The 14,562-nt window shown below is 36.4% G+C and overlaps 1 protein-coding gene across 1 annotated transcript in view; it reads right to left on the bottom strand.

The window, feature by feature from the left end:
• Window positions 1–14,562, bottom strand: part of LOC149771231 (uncharacterized) — a gene marked incomplete at its 3' end in the record, with an annotated part of 67,922 nt that overhangs the window by 45,572 nt on the left and 7,788 nt on the right. The window lies entirely within an intron of this gene.

The following is a 14,562-nucleotide window of genomic DNA, read 5'->3' as shown; positions in this document are numbered from 1 at the left end:
CAGTAGTCTTCTCAAAATACCAACGGTTATACTATCAGAATGATTAAATAGATGGATGGATCGCTGGATGGATAGACAGATAGACAGGCAGACATACGGATAGACAGATAGATTGATGGATAGATAGCCAGATACGTAAGTAGATAGATACTTTGTGTGAATTGAAGGTGAGTTTGTGAATCAGCAAATGAGATAATCATTCATTAAGAGAGAAAAAAGTATGTTTAAAACTAAGAATTTTAGTGTCCACCCACCCACCCTCGCCGCACCCCAACGTCCGCATGCCTCGTCTTGGCAGACTCGATGTCAGCAACTCAGGAAAGATTTTTAAAAATGCTTGACGCCTGAAACCCTGACACGTGAAAATACTTAAGTCACGGTTAACAAGTTCAGACACCTGTTGCTAAAGTTTGTGGGCCCATGTATCCATCGTAGACTCCTTGATATAACGGTTTGGTTGTAATGGAATTAAATTCATATGATAACGTTTTATAATAATTCTACTAGTTTTGCAGAAAAGACCAGTAAAACCATTTAAGTTAATAGAAGACCATGGGTGACTGACTGAGTGAATAACAAAACAAGGTCATGATTGGTTGCTTAATTATTTTAGTGGTCGCTTTACCAAACTGAATTGACGGACTGATGTAGAAAGGTGGCTTGTGGATATATATGTATATTTGATTTATGGTATGTGGTTCACTTTGTCCATGATTGTAGCCTGTAAAAGAATGGTTTATTGCACGTGAGTTCAAGGCCATTCTTGTTTTAAAAAATATACTAGCTTTTCATCCGTTTTAGTGTTTCACATTCTATTATGTTATAGGTAAATTGAAAATGTGTAGAAATTGGGATTTGATAATCAAATAATTCATTCCTGCTTTAGGTCAGTCTTTGTGAAACCATTCTGGTCAAAGTTTACAGTGTGCTGTATGCTGAAATCAATATGATTCGAGAGGATTGTTTATCTAAAATATTCATTGGAATTACTCATTGACTATTTGGATTAATACACTACATTGAAATTATTGTGAATTCATTCAAAGACCTTCTGGATTGCATCACTGTGTTGTATCAGGACATTCAAGACTACCGGAATTCATTCGGAACATTTTATTTTTTTGGGCTTGTGATAAGGCATTTAGGATAATATGGGATACATTCACAAAACTGTAAGAGCCTCTTGAATTGCCACTTTGTATTGTAGAGAAATAAAACGTTCGTTTATTTTTATTTAAGTTGTTGGTTTCACTTTTTGTATGTTGTATATTTTACGACTAGATTTGTAACTATATTACTCTATTGGTCAAAAAAGTATATGAGATATGGTCATTAGAGAGAGACACCTCTTAGACGATTACGAACGTATATTACGTAGATTGAACCTTTATGCCATAACATATATAGTGTCTGATGCAAGGGATACAAATATACACTGGACCAAAGAAGGATCAGAAGAAAGATTTTCTTTTAATTTAAGATTGGAACTAGTGCAATTTGCTGAATAAAGTGATAACTGACGAATATGTTTCATTTTTCTTGTTCTCTCTCTCTCTCTCTCTCTCTCTCTCTCTCTATATATATATATATATATATATATATATATATATATATATATATATATATATATATATATACATATATATATGTGTGTGTGTGTGTGTGTGTGTGTGTGTGTCTATATAAAGAGAGACACACATACAGACAGAGTGAGACTGAATATGAGATAGATAAGTAGCCAAATAGAAGGGTTATAAGGAATTGGTAAGTGCCTGTTTGGTGGTGTAAATTAGCCCGATTTCAAAGTATTCTTTTTCAGATTTCTAACATGTACTTGTCTGTTTTGCTTATCTACCTCTGCGCACTCTATTTATAGTGGTGTAAATTCCTTTTCTATCTCCTGACACTGACTGCGGGCCGGCAGTTGCTTCCCTCTCATTCTCTTCACGTCTCATGTACATCTCGCCCACACGTTACTGCCATTGTTGCTACACAGCGGGGAACATTTTGGTTAAATAATTAGGTATGGGATCAATTACTTCGTTAGAGCATCCCACAATAGTATTATTGTCATAGTGATTCTTCCTTTTTCTTGTTTATTACCAGGTGTTACATTAGTTAATTACAATGTGATCGTATTTTATTATTAATAATATCTGATACGTCATCTCTTTGCTGCTATCAATTACAAGCCAATACCTTTCAGCCTTTGGTTCTGCAAGAGAGACCTCTAATCAATATAACTGGTGTCATGTTATTCTCTGTTGTTTTTCTTTTACGATTATATATTGGGACCTGCATAAATGGGCCTCTATATGTATTAGTCCTTTTAAACAGATTCATCCTTATTATTTTATGCAAAATGAAACCAGTTGTACCTGTTTGCAATAGTCAGTGTGGTGGTCATGGGCGCCCGCACATAGGGACAAGGTGGGGGGGGGGGACGGGCACTTGCTCTTCCTCTCCGGATTTCACCTCTAAACATGGCCTACATCAGTAAAACTTAATAGCTGACCATTACATATTTGACCCCCTCCCCAACTACCACACTGAAAATAATTATGCGGGCACCCCTGGTGACTGTTATGTGTCGGTGATCGCTAAAACGTAAGCAGGATCTTTCACGTCAGTGACTGAGTCTTTGCATTGCCTGGCACATGTTACGAGTCATAATAATCAACCAATCAAAACATTTCATACATCTTTTTATTTCGGATCAATGCTTGTGGACATTGTGGAAATAGCCCTGTTTAATAAAAGGTCACGTAATGGCGAGGGACTTCTCAATCCGCAACAGGGTATTTATTCAAAACATTGCTCCGCAAACTAAAGATCCTAAGGGTTGATGTGTAACAATGTGGATCACCCAGCCTTAGCTAGCGAAGACGACCTTGCGATGGCTGAACAGGACTCTTTGGGCGCCATAACCAAACATATACGATATGCAAACGGGACCATATCCTGTAAAATCTTCGTGATACAATGCATTACAACGAGCTCGCTTGCGCGCAATCGATTTCTTCATTATACGATATTAAAACACATTTAGCGTAATCACACTGTCTGGCAATCCAACAGGGCCGAAACGTTAAAACAGTTCGCGTTCTCTAAACTCGAATGCGCATACTTTATTCAATTCAATGACGCGATCTCGAGAGAGAGAGAGCATATTGAGAACGATGTTTGAGTCACATAATCGCGTATGTGACACAAAAATGAAATCGCATTCTTGCAGCTCCAAAACGCATTCTTAAAAGAGTCAGAGAAATATTGCTATCACAAGATTTCTTTCTCACTGCATATTAAAAAATACCGATTCGCATATTTAAATACCCAATCTCGCGTTTCGAATGCGTGATATTGACAGAGACTGCGCATTAAAGACCCTATAACCTGCATTTGTATCATCACAACTATGTTATTTTGTCATTCACGTATTCAAAAGTTGAATTCGAACTTCGAAAACGCGAAATGTATTCGTTTCACGACCTTGGCGTTCCAGGTAGTTCAATTAATCGAAGTGGGAGTTTGATTTCGGAAGTGCGTAATTGAATTACATTATAGTGTGCGTAATGAAGAGTTTTCTTCAAGAGAGTTCCAGACACACTGTGATTGCAAACTATTTTATTATTTGACTCTCTGTAGTTCTCATAATAAAGCCTCGAGATCGCAAAACGTTTTTGCATGTCATGACTCTAATGGCTTGCGATGAACGTTTCTGTGCCCACCAGTAATATAGTGAACCTTTTAGACGGGTGAAAACTGTTGGAACAGATACAAAAATGGCCACATCGTGTCCACCATCTTGCATCTGTATATAAACTGCGGCTAAATATGGCGACCAATTGTGTCCGCCATCTTGCTTTTGCTGCATCGAGTATACAAACTTCAGTTACACTGGTATATCTCCAAAACTCCGTCAAGACGACAACTCATTAACCTTTTGGCAAGGGAGTCAAAAAATGTATACCCTGGAAAAACCAATGTGCCTTCCTAGTGAGCAGGCTCCTCCCTGACCGAACCTTCCTCCTCGTCACCCCCGGACATTAAATTAATAAACGTGCATAGCACATATTAAGGTGGCAGGGTCCAGTTTCGTAAATTGGCCCCTGGCAAATTTTTTAACTTAAGGCTATGGTGTGACTTTTTCAGCTATTATTGTTTAGTATTTATAGATATGGATATATTTGTGAACTAGGTGTTTTGGGTTTGTGTTGTTCTTGAAATTGATGTCAGGCATGTACACCTTCAATAGTTGCTCTGCAGTATGTTGATAGTGAAATACCAATAGTTGGCTAGGAAGAAGAGCTAGCCTCCCATAGCAGTAGACACGTGGGTTCAAGGCAACTAGAGTATCTCAAAAACGGCTTGGATGACAACTATTCTGAATTGCATCAAACTATTTAGTAGACAATACTTTTCAAAATTTTCATCCAGGGAAAGGGCTTGCGTTTGCACTGTGAGCACCACATGCTGTCAAAAATGGCATTTGGATGTGAAAAATGCGTGTATAAAATAGGGGTTGGGGTGCATAAACCTCTTCTGCTGTGAACTGCCATTGACTTCTCTGGTCAAGTGAATACTATTCTTATGCTTTGTTTTAATATAGGTATCTAAAAATATGGACCTTTTTGACCTCACTTGTGTATTTGATTTTTTATGATTTTTTATACTAGGTCGCTGATGGCGGCATTAAATTTGTACATAAAAACTGGACCCTGCCCCCTAAATACATGAACGGAGAGGCATTTTATCCTTTCTTCATAAACAATTAATTAACCCTCCACATGGGAATAAAAACCTAAGTGTCCCGATGTGACGTGATGGTGGTGACCAATCGCTACTGGCGTTACATACTGCTTGGTTGAAGTCAATGCTGTGATGAAATTTATTTTATCGGTATAAAAGGACGGCTAATTCCATTTCACATAAATTTTGTAATTCTATTTCTAAGAGAAACTGTTTAATTCAAATATCATGTTCTATTTCATTTGTTTATGTAAGGTTATGATTTATATATCATTGCTGAGATCTCTGTTATTCCATCCCTTAATTTCCTTTTATTGGGTCTCGATCCGGGCAATAACACCATGGTCAATCATCATCCTGCACCAAAGCACCATAACAGATGGGGTGTCATATTACCCCACCATCATATATATATATATATATATATATATATATATATATATATATATATATATATATATATATATATATATATATATATATATATAATAACAGAATGCAAGCAAACAAAAACACGTGCCTGAAATTCCCCTTAGATAATTATATTATGATAACGATTTGTATAAGGAATGCTAGATAGATTCCGACACAAATGACGTAAATCTCAACTCCTACTCGTTTCCACTTGACGAAACAAGAATACACAGCAAACAACCTTAGGCATGTTTACTGGGCACCACGAACTTTCTGATCGATACTACAGTCCACATGTTGATAGCACCGAAACGTCGTGCCAATTGTTACACGTGTGATGTCATTACACATTAACGTGTTCTGTACCACTGCCAGTAATTGCCAGATATGGATTGTGGATAATCTTGAAATGTAACTTTTGGTAATCGTTGTATTGTTTCTAAGCTGAATACCAAATGTTGGATCCGAAGTGTATGTTTCGCATATAGCTCAAAGCTGAAATGCAAGTCACTGTGTTAAAGCAATTGTCTTACTTATTCTTGTCAAGGTTATTTTAAGTTTTAATTTTGAATTCTTCTTTCAAAACTCTGAGCTCAAATTTAAGTCCTATTTCTGACTTTTCTATTTTTCTTTCTGACTTCTAACTTTGTAGTTCATTGTCTAACTTATTAGTTAAATGTCTCCGTTTTACAGACATGTTTATGGTGTGTTTTCATATATAACGTCCAATGAGAATGTGAAACATTAAATTCAAGGTCTTCAGTATATGTTTAAGTTCATAGCAAAGGGATCAAAATGACTATCGCAAAGTGTGTCTTGTCTCTGGATTGGATAGAATCTTCTTATGATATGTAGTATATAAAACTGAAATGTATCATCGACTTGCTTATATCGTGTTACGAGTTTGGAGCCATGTGCGAGAAAATTCCATTTTGCCTTCCCATATAAAGTGATAAGTTTACATAGTTACTTCCTTTGAGACAAAAAAAAAACTGTCCTCCAACTTTTAGGTCATCCTTCTATTAATAAATGCACTGAGAATGCGATTGCATGAAAAATTAAACGATTTCAATTATTCTTTTTGTGATTTAAAGATTGAATTGTTTTTTCTTCAAAATAAAAATGTTTTTGCCATTATGCACGATGACCTCACCTTCCTGCCTATCCGCTCTTATATAATATTTGAGTCTTCTTCTAGTCTGGTTCCCTGCTTCGCATGCTCCCTGCGTTGCATTCCGCTATTCGTATAGCGGAGTGCAACGCAGGTAGCATTTGTAGCAGGTAACCAGACTAGCGTTCTTCATGTTCGCTCTTAATTAACTGGGTATTTTGTTTTTGTTTTTCAAGAGGTTATCAGACCATTAATAGCAAGCAGTCTTCAGACTATGACTGCTTTTGCAAAAGGTTTCAACGATTAAGATGTATTTTATTTTAAGGCATGTACCATAATATAACTCGAATCCAAAGTACTAGCTCGGACTTTGTGCTAAATTACGGATTGTCCAGGCTCGAAAGCAGTGTTGTGCAAAAACCAGCAAGAGTGCATCCACTTTCCATAAAAATCTAGACCTCTCCTTCGTGTAATTTCACCAGATCGCTGATACACAGTGACCACTGGAAAGAAAATCGTTTTCTTTACAGTACCTTACTTGCTCAAGCAAAGAAATTTAAAACATATGGCTGAACTGCTGACTGAGTTATGTGATATAAGTCATACAAACTGAGTTATGTGATATAAGTCAAACAGAGTTATGTGATATAAGTCATACAAACTGAGTTATGTGATATAAGTCAGACAGACTGAATTATGTGCCACAAGTCATACAAACTGAATTATGTACTACAAACCAGGCAAACTGAGTTATGTGATATAAGTTTTTCAAACTGAGTTATGTGATATAAGTCATACAAACTGAGTTATGTGATACAAGTCAAACAGACAGAGGTATGTGCTACAAGCCAGGAAAACTGAGTTATGTGATATAAGTCAGACAGACTGAGTTATGTGCTACAAGCCAGGCAGACTGAGTTATGTGATACAAGTCAGACAGACTGAGTTATGTGCTACAAGCCAGGAAAACTGAGTTATGTGATACAAGTCAGACAGACTGAGTTATGTGCTACAAGCCAGGAAAACTCAGTTATGTGATATAAGACAGACAGACTGCGTTATGTGCTACAAGCCAGGCAGACTGAGTTATGTGATATAAGTCAGACAGACTGAGTTATGTGCTACAAGCCAGGCAAACTGAGTTATGTGTTATAAGCCAGACAGTCTTTTTCGAAAGCTTACACTTGTAATATATGTAATAGATCTCTAGTCTTGTAAATTATGTGACAGAGTAGGAACTACCGATCTCATGAACTTATGAGAGCGATCGGTACAAGGTTAAGTTATTTGCATTTGCAACAAGCACAGTGGAAAGAATGCTGGCATACTTGTATTTTAATTTCAAGTACTGTGGCTGAAATTGCTTCGGATATTGTTGTTGTTGTTGTAGTGTTTAACGCCATTTTTCAGCACACGATAGGCTACACATGGCGGCCAGTATTAATGGTGGAGGAAGAACCCTGAAAAACCCAGGGAAGAACCACCGACCCACGATATTGTACTTGTGGAAATTGTTCATGATGTAAGCACACAGCTAACCAAAATGACTGCTCCCATGTTCTCAATAAGTCAGCCTGAACTAGTCTAAAGCACACTACCTTGACCAACGTGGAATATACTAAAGCACACTACCTTGAGCAGCCTGAACTAGTCTAAAGCACACTACCTTGACCAACGTGGACTATACTAAAGCACACTACCTTGACCAACGTGGACTATACTAAAGCACAATACCTTGAGCAACCTGAAATAGCCTAACGCACACTACCTTGAGCAGCCTGAACTAGTCTAAAGCACACTACATTGAGCAGCCTGAACTAGCCTAAGGCACACTACCTTGAGCAGCCTGAACTAGTCTAAAGCACACTACCTTGAGCAGCCTAGACTAGTCTAAAGCACACTACCCTGAGCAGCCTGAACTAGTCTAAAGCACACTACCTTCAGCAGCCTGAACTAGTCTAAAGCATACTACTTTGAGCAGCCGGAACTAGCCTAAGACACACTACATTGAGCAGCCTGAACTAGTCTAAAGCACACTACCTTGAGCAGCCTGAACTAGTCTGAAGCACATGGTGCGCATGGTGTGTGGGTGCGTGCGGGCGTGTGTGTGTGTGTGTGTGTGTGTGTGTGTGTGCACGAGTTGTTTCCTTCTCTGACAAAGAGCGTGAATAGCTGAATAACATTATTGGTTACATTGGTTACCAACCAGGGGGCCGCAAAAAGAAGGGTAATCATACTCGGAAACGTTTAATAACAACTGCGTTATACATTCCATTGTCGATGCGCAAAGATTGGTGATAAATTATTAAAAATATTTATATACTGATCCGTATATCAGTCACATTTTTATGTGGGTAATCCATAATGTCTCTTACGATCTTAATAAATAAAGTTCTGTTTGTGTATGATTCATGGGTATCTTATGACTTCAATAAATTAAGTTATGTTCGAATCTGATCCATATACGTCCATATATGTCACTAATAACCTTAATAAATATTCTGGCTCTGCACGCAATTACTTCAATGTTCTTTAAATCGAACTGAAACTTATCTCTATCATTTTGCTTTGAGATTTATTGTATAATCATTTGACCAATAGTCTTCATGTGCTAATTAATCGGAAAGATGTTACGCTATATACACAGCGTGCATGTTTGTCATGCTCTCCGTGCAGACAAGTATGCTAGTCAATGCTGACATCCTGCCGCGTGCCTGATGTAGGCTTGGTTATGTGCCAACGGCTGAGCCTTGTTTTCAGTCAGCAGTATATTGCCTCTCCCTTTCACTGTTTATGTTCTTCTCTCTCTCTCTCTCTCTCTCTCTCTCTCTCTCTTTTTAATTAGCTTTAACAATATTAGTCAAATAGCTACGATGTCTGCAGTGTGGCGGTTTATAGCGATGTCTAACACTGCCGCAGACATGTAGCATCGTCTCCCACCTAGTCACATTATCCTGACACCAGGCTGACCATTCCAAACACAAACCTCGTAATGCTGAGAGCCTATTGACGCAGTTGTAAGTACTATTTTTATAACTCTCTGGTATAACTCGGCCAGGATTCGAAACCGCAACCTCCCTCATCCGAGGTGGACGCTCTAACCACTTAGGCCACCGGAACCAGCTCTCTCTCTCTCTCTCTCTCTCTTCATCTTTACATGTGTTCTGTATGTATTTTATCTTCTAAGTATACAATAGTACTACGAACATTTTACATATGTCAAACAAAGTTGTTTTTTTTAAAGAAAACGTCATGGTAGTTCTATGCATGTTAAGAAGGGAATAGGTTCAGACCAATTTGATATAGTTTTAGAAAGGTAAATATCACTATTAGCAGCTAAGTAAAAATCTAAATCAATGGTAAAAGTAAATATTACTTTTTTTCTCCAAGAAACTGTGTACAGATTACGAAATAAACTAAAGTACTCGAAAAAATTATGCATACCTCATTATAAAATTATGGCGTCACTTAAACAAAATGATGTGATCAATAATTTATGTTACATGCGATAAATAATGTACGATACCTGTTATCATTTATTTATGTTGCTTAGGGTAAATCACTTATATTTTGCTGAGATTTATTTTTAGGAACATTGATCTTATTCATGAAGTAGGTCTTATTTTCGAGCACGGAGATTTTTCTTAATCGTGAACATAAATTGTATTTCTGAACGTGGGTCTTATTTGTGAACGCAGTAATTAGTCATCGGCAGGCGTTGGACTACATATTATTTTGAAAATGAACCAAGCAAAAATAAAAAGTTATAAAAAAAAACACAAACAAAAAAAAAAACACAAAAAAACCTCCAAAAAAGAATAACCGAAACCCAAAAACAATCTAGAGATTCAATTTGAGGTTAGGATTCCCTGAAACTTGACTAGAATGTTTTCTCATACGAAATGTACGTGATTTTGAGTAGAGGAAGAGAATAATCCATTGAAGGGACAAATGTATGCCGTTTACATTGTCGGATGAAGGTCACAGGCACACAAATAACAATTACACTTCAAATCTAGCTAAACATTGCCCTGCGTATCAAACCTAATTTGTCATTGAATCAAATGAATATTTTGGTGTAGACAGGTGCCCCCGTGCAACACAACAGTTCATTGTCTTAGCATCTGAAGCATAACGGCAAATGTCGGCTGGTTAGCCGATAAGTCATAATCATTCAAATTAGAAAAATAAGTATTAGTTTTAATTTTTGAAGACACTGGGTACGATTCTAGTTAAAGTAACCACCAAAAGAATTTTTAAAAAAGCTATACCGAGTGAAAATGTTTGACCTTATTCTTAAATAAATACTGATTGAGCACTAATGTATGCGACTTAATCACTAATATATTGCGACGACTTATTTTCTACTAAGACATCTGATTCAATAACGTGGTCTCAATCACGGACATATGTTTAAGTCACGAACTTGGGAGTTGTCGTGAAAATAGGTCTTGTTAGTGAAATTGGGTCTTCTTTTCATGAATATAAGAATTCGTCATCGCCTTGCAATCGACTACATGTTCAATCTGAAAATCTCCAAGCCAAAACAATCGCCAGATTAAATTTGCTTTCACGATCCCCCACCACTTCAGGCGAATTTAAATGTCATGCGATACGTACGTGCTTTAGAGTAGACGATGAGAATAATCCATAGAAGGCACCATGTGTATTATAAAGTCAAGATAAATAAAATTAGAAATATAATTATTTATTTTATCTCTAATGGTAGGGATCAAGTTAAAGTAATCGAAAACAAATTCATACCACGTCATTTCTTGTTCTTAAAAATAAACAAATGCTGACTGTGAACAAAAATGTGTTATCCACTGTAGAGTACTTAAATTTTCCGGAGATTAGCTTTTTAACAACATATGTCTAATTCATGAGTTTAGGACTTATTCTTGAACTTTTGAATTCGTGAACATGGGTCACATCACGATAGTAGGTCTTTTTCGTGGACATTGGTCTAATTTATGAACGTAAGAATTCCCCATTGCCACGCAATGAATTACAAGTTCGTTTAGAAAATCTAACAAAAACAATCGCCAAATTAAATATGCGTTGAAGACCCCATGCCAACTGAAACCTCATGCGAAACGTACGGGAACTACTGTATTTCTGAATATGGGTCCATTCATAAATGTTAAAATTCGCAAACGCTAGGCAACGGACTATATGTTTATTCTGAAAATCTGCAAGCAAACACAATCGCGAGATAGACTGTGTTTAAGACCCCTCTCGACTTCAGGCTAGTTTAAATCACACGTGAAAGTACGTGATATAGAGAAGACGACGAGCATCATAATCCAAAAAAGGCACGAAGGTATACCCTAGGCTGTATCAGGTGATTGTCAGAGACATTCAAATAACAATGACACCTGCTGGTCATAAACATTCAAATAACAATGATACATCATGGTCATAAACATTCAAATAACAATGACACTTGATGGTCATAGACATTCAAATAACAATGATACATCATGGTCATAGACATTCAGATAACAATGACACTTGATGGTCATAGACATTCAAATAACAATGACACCTGCTGGTCATAAACATTCAAATAACAATGACACCTGCTGATCATAAACATTCAAATAACAATGATACATCATGGGCATAAACGTTCAATTAACAATGATACATCATGGTCATAAGCATTCAGATAACAATGACACCTGGTGGTCATAGACATTCAGATAACAATGACACCTGCTGGTCATAAACATTCAAATAACAATGATACATCATGGGCATAAACGTTCAATTAACAATGATACATCATGGTCATAAGCATTCAAATAACAATGACACTTGGTGGTCATAGACATTCAGATAACAATGACACTTGGTGGTCATAAACATTCAAATAACAATGACACTTGGTGGTGATACACATTCAAATAACAATGACACTTGGTGGTGATACACATTCAAATAACAATGACATCCGATGGTCATAGATATTCAAATAACAATTACACTTGATGGTCATAAACATTCAAATAACAATTCCACTTGATGGTCATAAACATTCAAATAACAAAGACACTTGGTGATACACATTCAAATAACAATGACACCCGATGGTCATAAACATTCAAATAACAATGACACTTGGCGGTGATCCACATTCAAATAACAATGACACCAGATGGTCATAAACATTCAAATAACAATTCCACTTGATGGTCATAAACATTCAAATAACAATGACACTTGGTGGTGATCCACATTCAAATAACAATGACACCTGCTGGTCATAAACATTCAAATAACAATTCCACTTGATGGTCATAAACATTCAAATAACAATGACACTTGGTGGTGATACACATTCAAATAACAATGACACCCGATGGTCATAGATATTCAAATAACAGTTACACTTGATGGTCATAAACATTCAAATAACAATGACACTTGGTAACAGTTACACTTGATGGTCATAAACATTCAAATAACAATGACACTTGGTGATACACATTCAAATAACAATGACACCCGATGGTCAAAAACATTCAAATAACAATGACACTTGGTGGTGATACACATTCAAATAACAATGACACCAGATGGTCATAAACATTCAAATAACAATGACACTTGGTGATACACATTCAAATAACAATGACATCCGATGGTCATAAACATTCAAATAACAAAGACACTTGGTGATACACATTCAAATAACAATGACACCCGATGGTCATAAACATTCAAATAACAATGACACTTGGCGGTGATCCACATTCAAATAACAATGACACCAGATGGTCATAAACATTCAAATAACAATGACACTTGGTGATACACATTCAAATAACAATGACACCCGATGGTCATAAACATTCAAATAACAATGACACTTGGTGGTGATAAACATTCAAATGACAATGACACCCGATGGTCATAAACATTCAAATAACAATGACACTTGGCGGTGATCCACATTCAAATAACAATGACACCCGATGGTCATAAACATTCAAATAACAATGACACTTGGTGGTGATACACATTCAAGTAACAATGACACCGGATGGTCATAAACATTCAAATAACTATGACACTTGATGGTCATAGGCGTTCAAATAACAATGACACTTGATGGTCATAAACATTTAAATAACAGTGACACCTGACATTCACAGACATTCAAATAACAATGACACTTGATGGTCATAAACGTTCAAATAGCAATGACACCTGACATTCACATCACAATGACATTTGATGGTCAAAACATAGGCGTTCAAATAACAATGACATTTGATTGTCATAGACATTCAAATAACAATAACACTTAATGGTCATACACATTCAAATAACAATGAGACTTGATGGTCATAAACATTCAAATAACAATGACATCTGACATTCACATCACAATGACATTTGATGGCCAAAACATAGGCGTTCAAATAACAATGACACCTGATTGTCATATAAATGTAAATGATGACACCTGATGGTCATATATATTAACATCAGAATGACATTTGGTGGTCATGTGCGTTCAAATAACAATGACACTTGATCGTCACGGACATTTAGATAACAATGGCACTTGATGGTCACGGACATTCAAATAACAATGACATTTGATGGTCACGGACATTCAAATAATGACGCCTGAGAGTCATAGATACTGACATCACAATGACATTTGATGATCATAGGCGTTCAAATAACAAAGACACATGATGGTCATAGACATTCCGATAACAATGTCACTTGATGATCACTGACATTCAGATAGCAATGACACTTGATGGTCACCGACATTCAGATAACAATGTCACTTGATGATCACTGACATTCAAATAGCAATGACAATTGATACATAGATTCAAATAACATTGACACTTGATGATCACTGACATTCGAATAGCAGTGAAAATCGATATAGAGATTCAAATAGCAATGACACTTGATGATCACAGACATTCAAATAGCAATGACAATTGATACAGAAATTCAAATAACAATGGCACTTGATCACTGACATTCAAATAGCTGTGACAATTGATAAAGATGTTCAAATAACAATGACACTTGATGATCACTGATATTCAAATAGAAATGACAACTGATACAGAGATTCAAATAACAATGCCACTTGATGATCACTGACATTCAAATAGCAGTGAAAATCGATACAGAGATTCAAATAACAATGTCACTTGATGATCACTGACATTCAAATATCAATGACACTTGATACACAGATTCTAATAGCAATGGCACTTGATGATCACTGACATTCAAATATCAATGAC

Source organism: Sinohyriopsis cumingii, unplaced genomic scaffold (assembly GCF_028554795.1).
Source record: "Sinohyriopsis cumingii isolate HCF-2022 unplaced genomic scaffold, ASM2855479v2 utg002018l, whole genome shotgun sequence".
In the NCBI taxonomy this organism is placed as follows: Eukaryota; Metazoa; Mollusca; class Bivalvia; order Unionida; family Unionidae; genus Sinohyriopsis; species Sinohyriopsis cumingii.
Note: the sequence above shows the minus strand (reverse complement) of the source record. Positions and strands in the feature narration are given on the sequence as shown.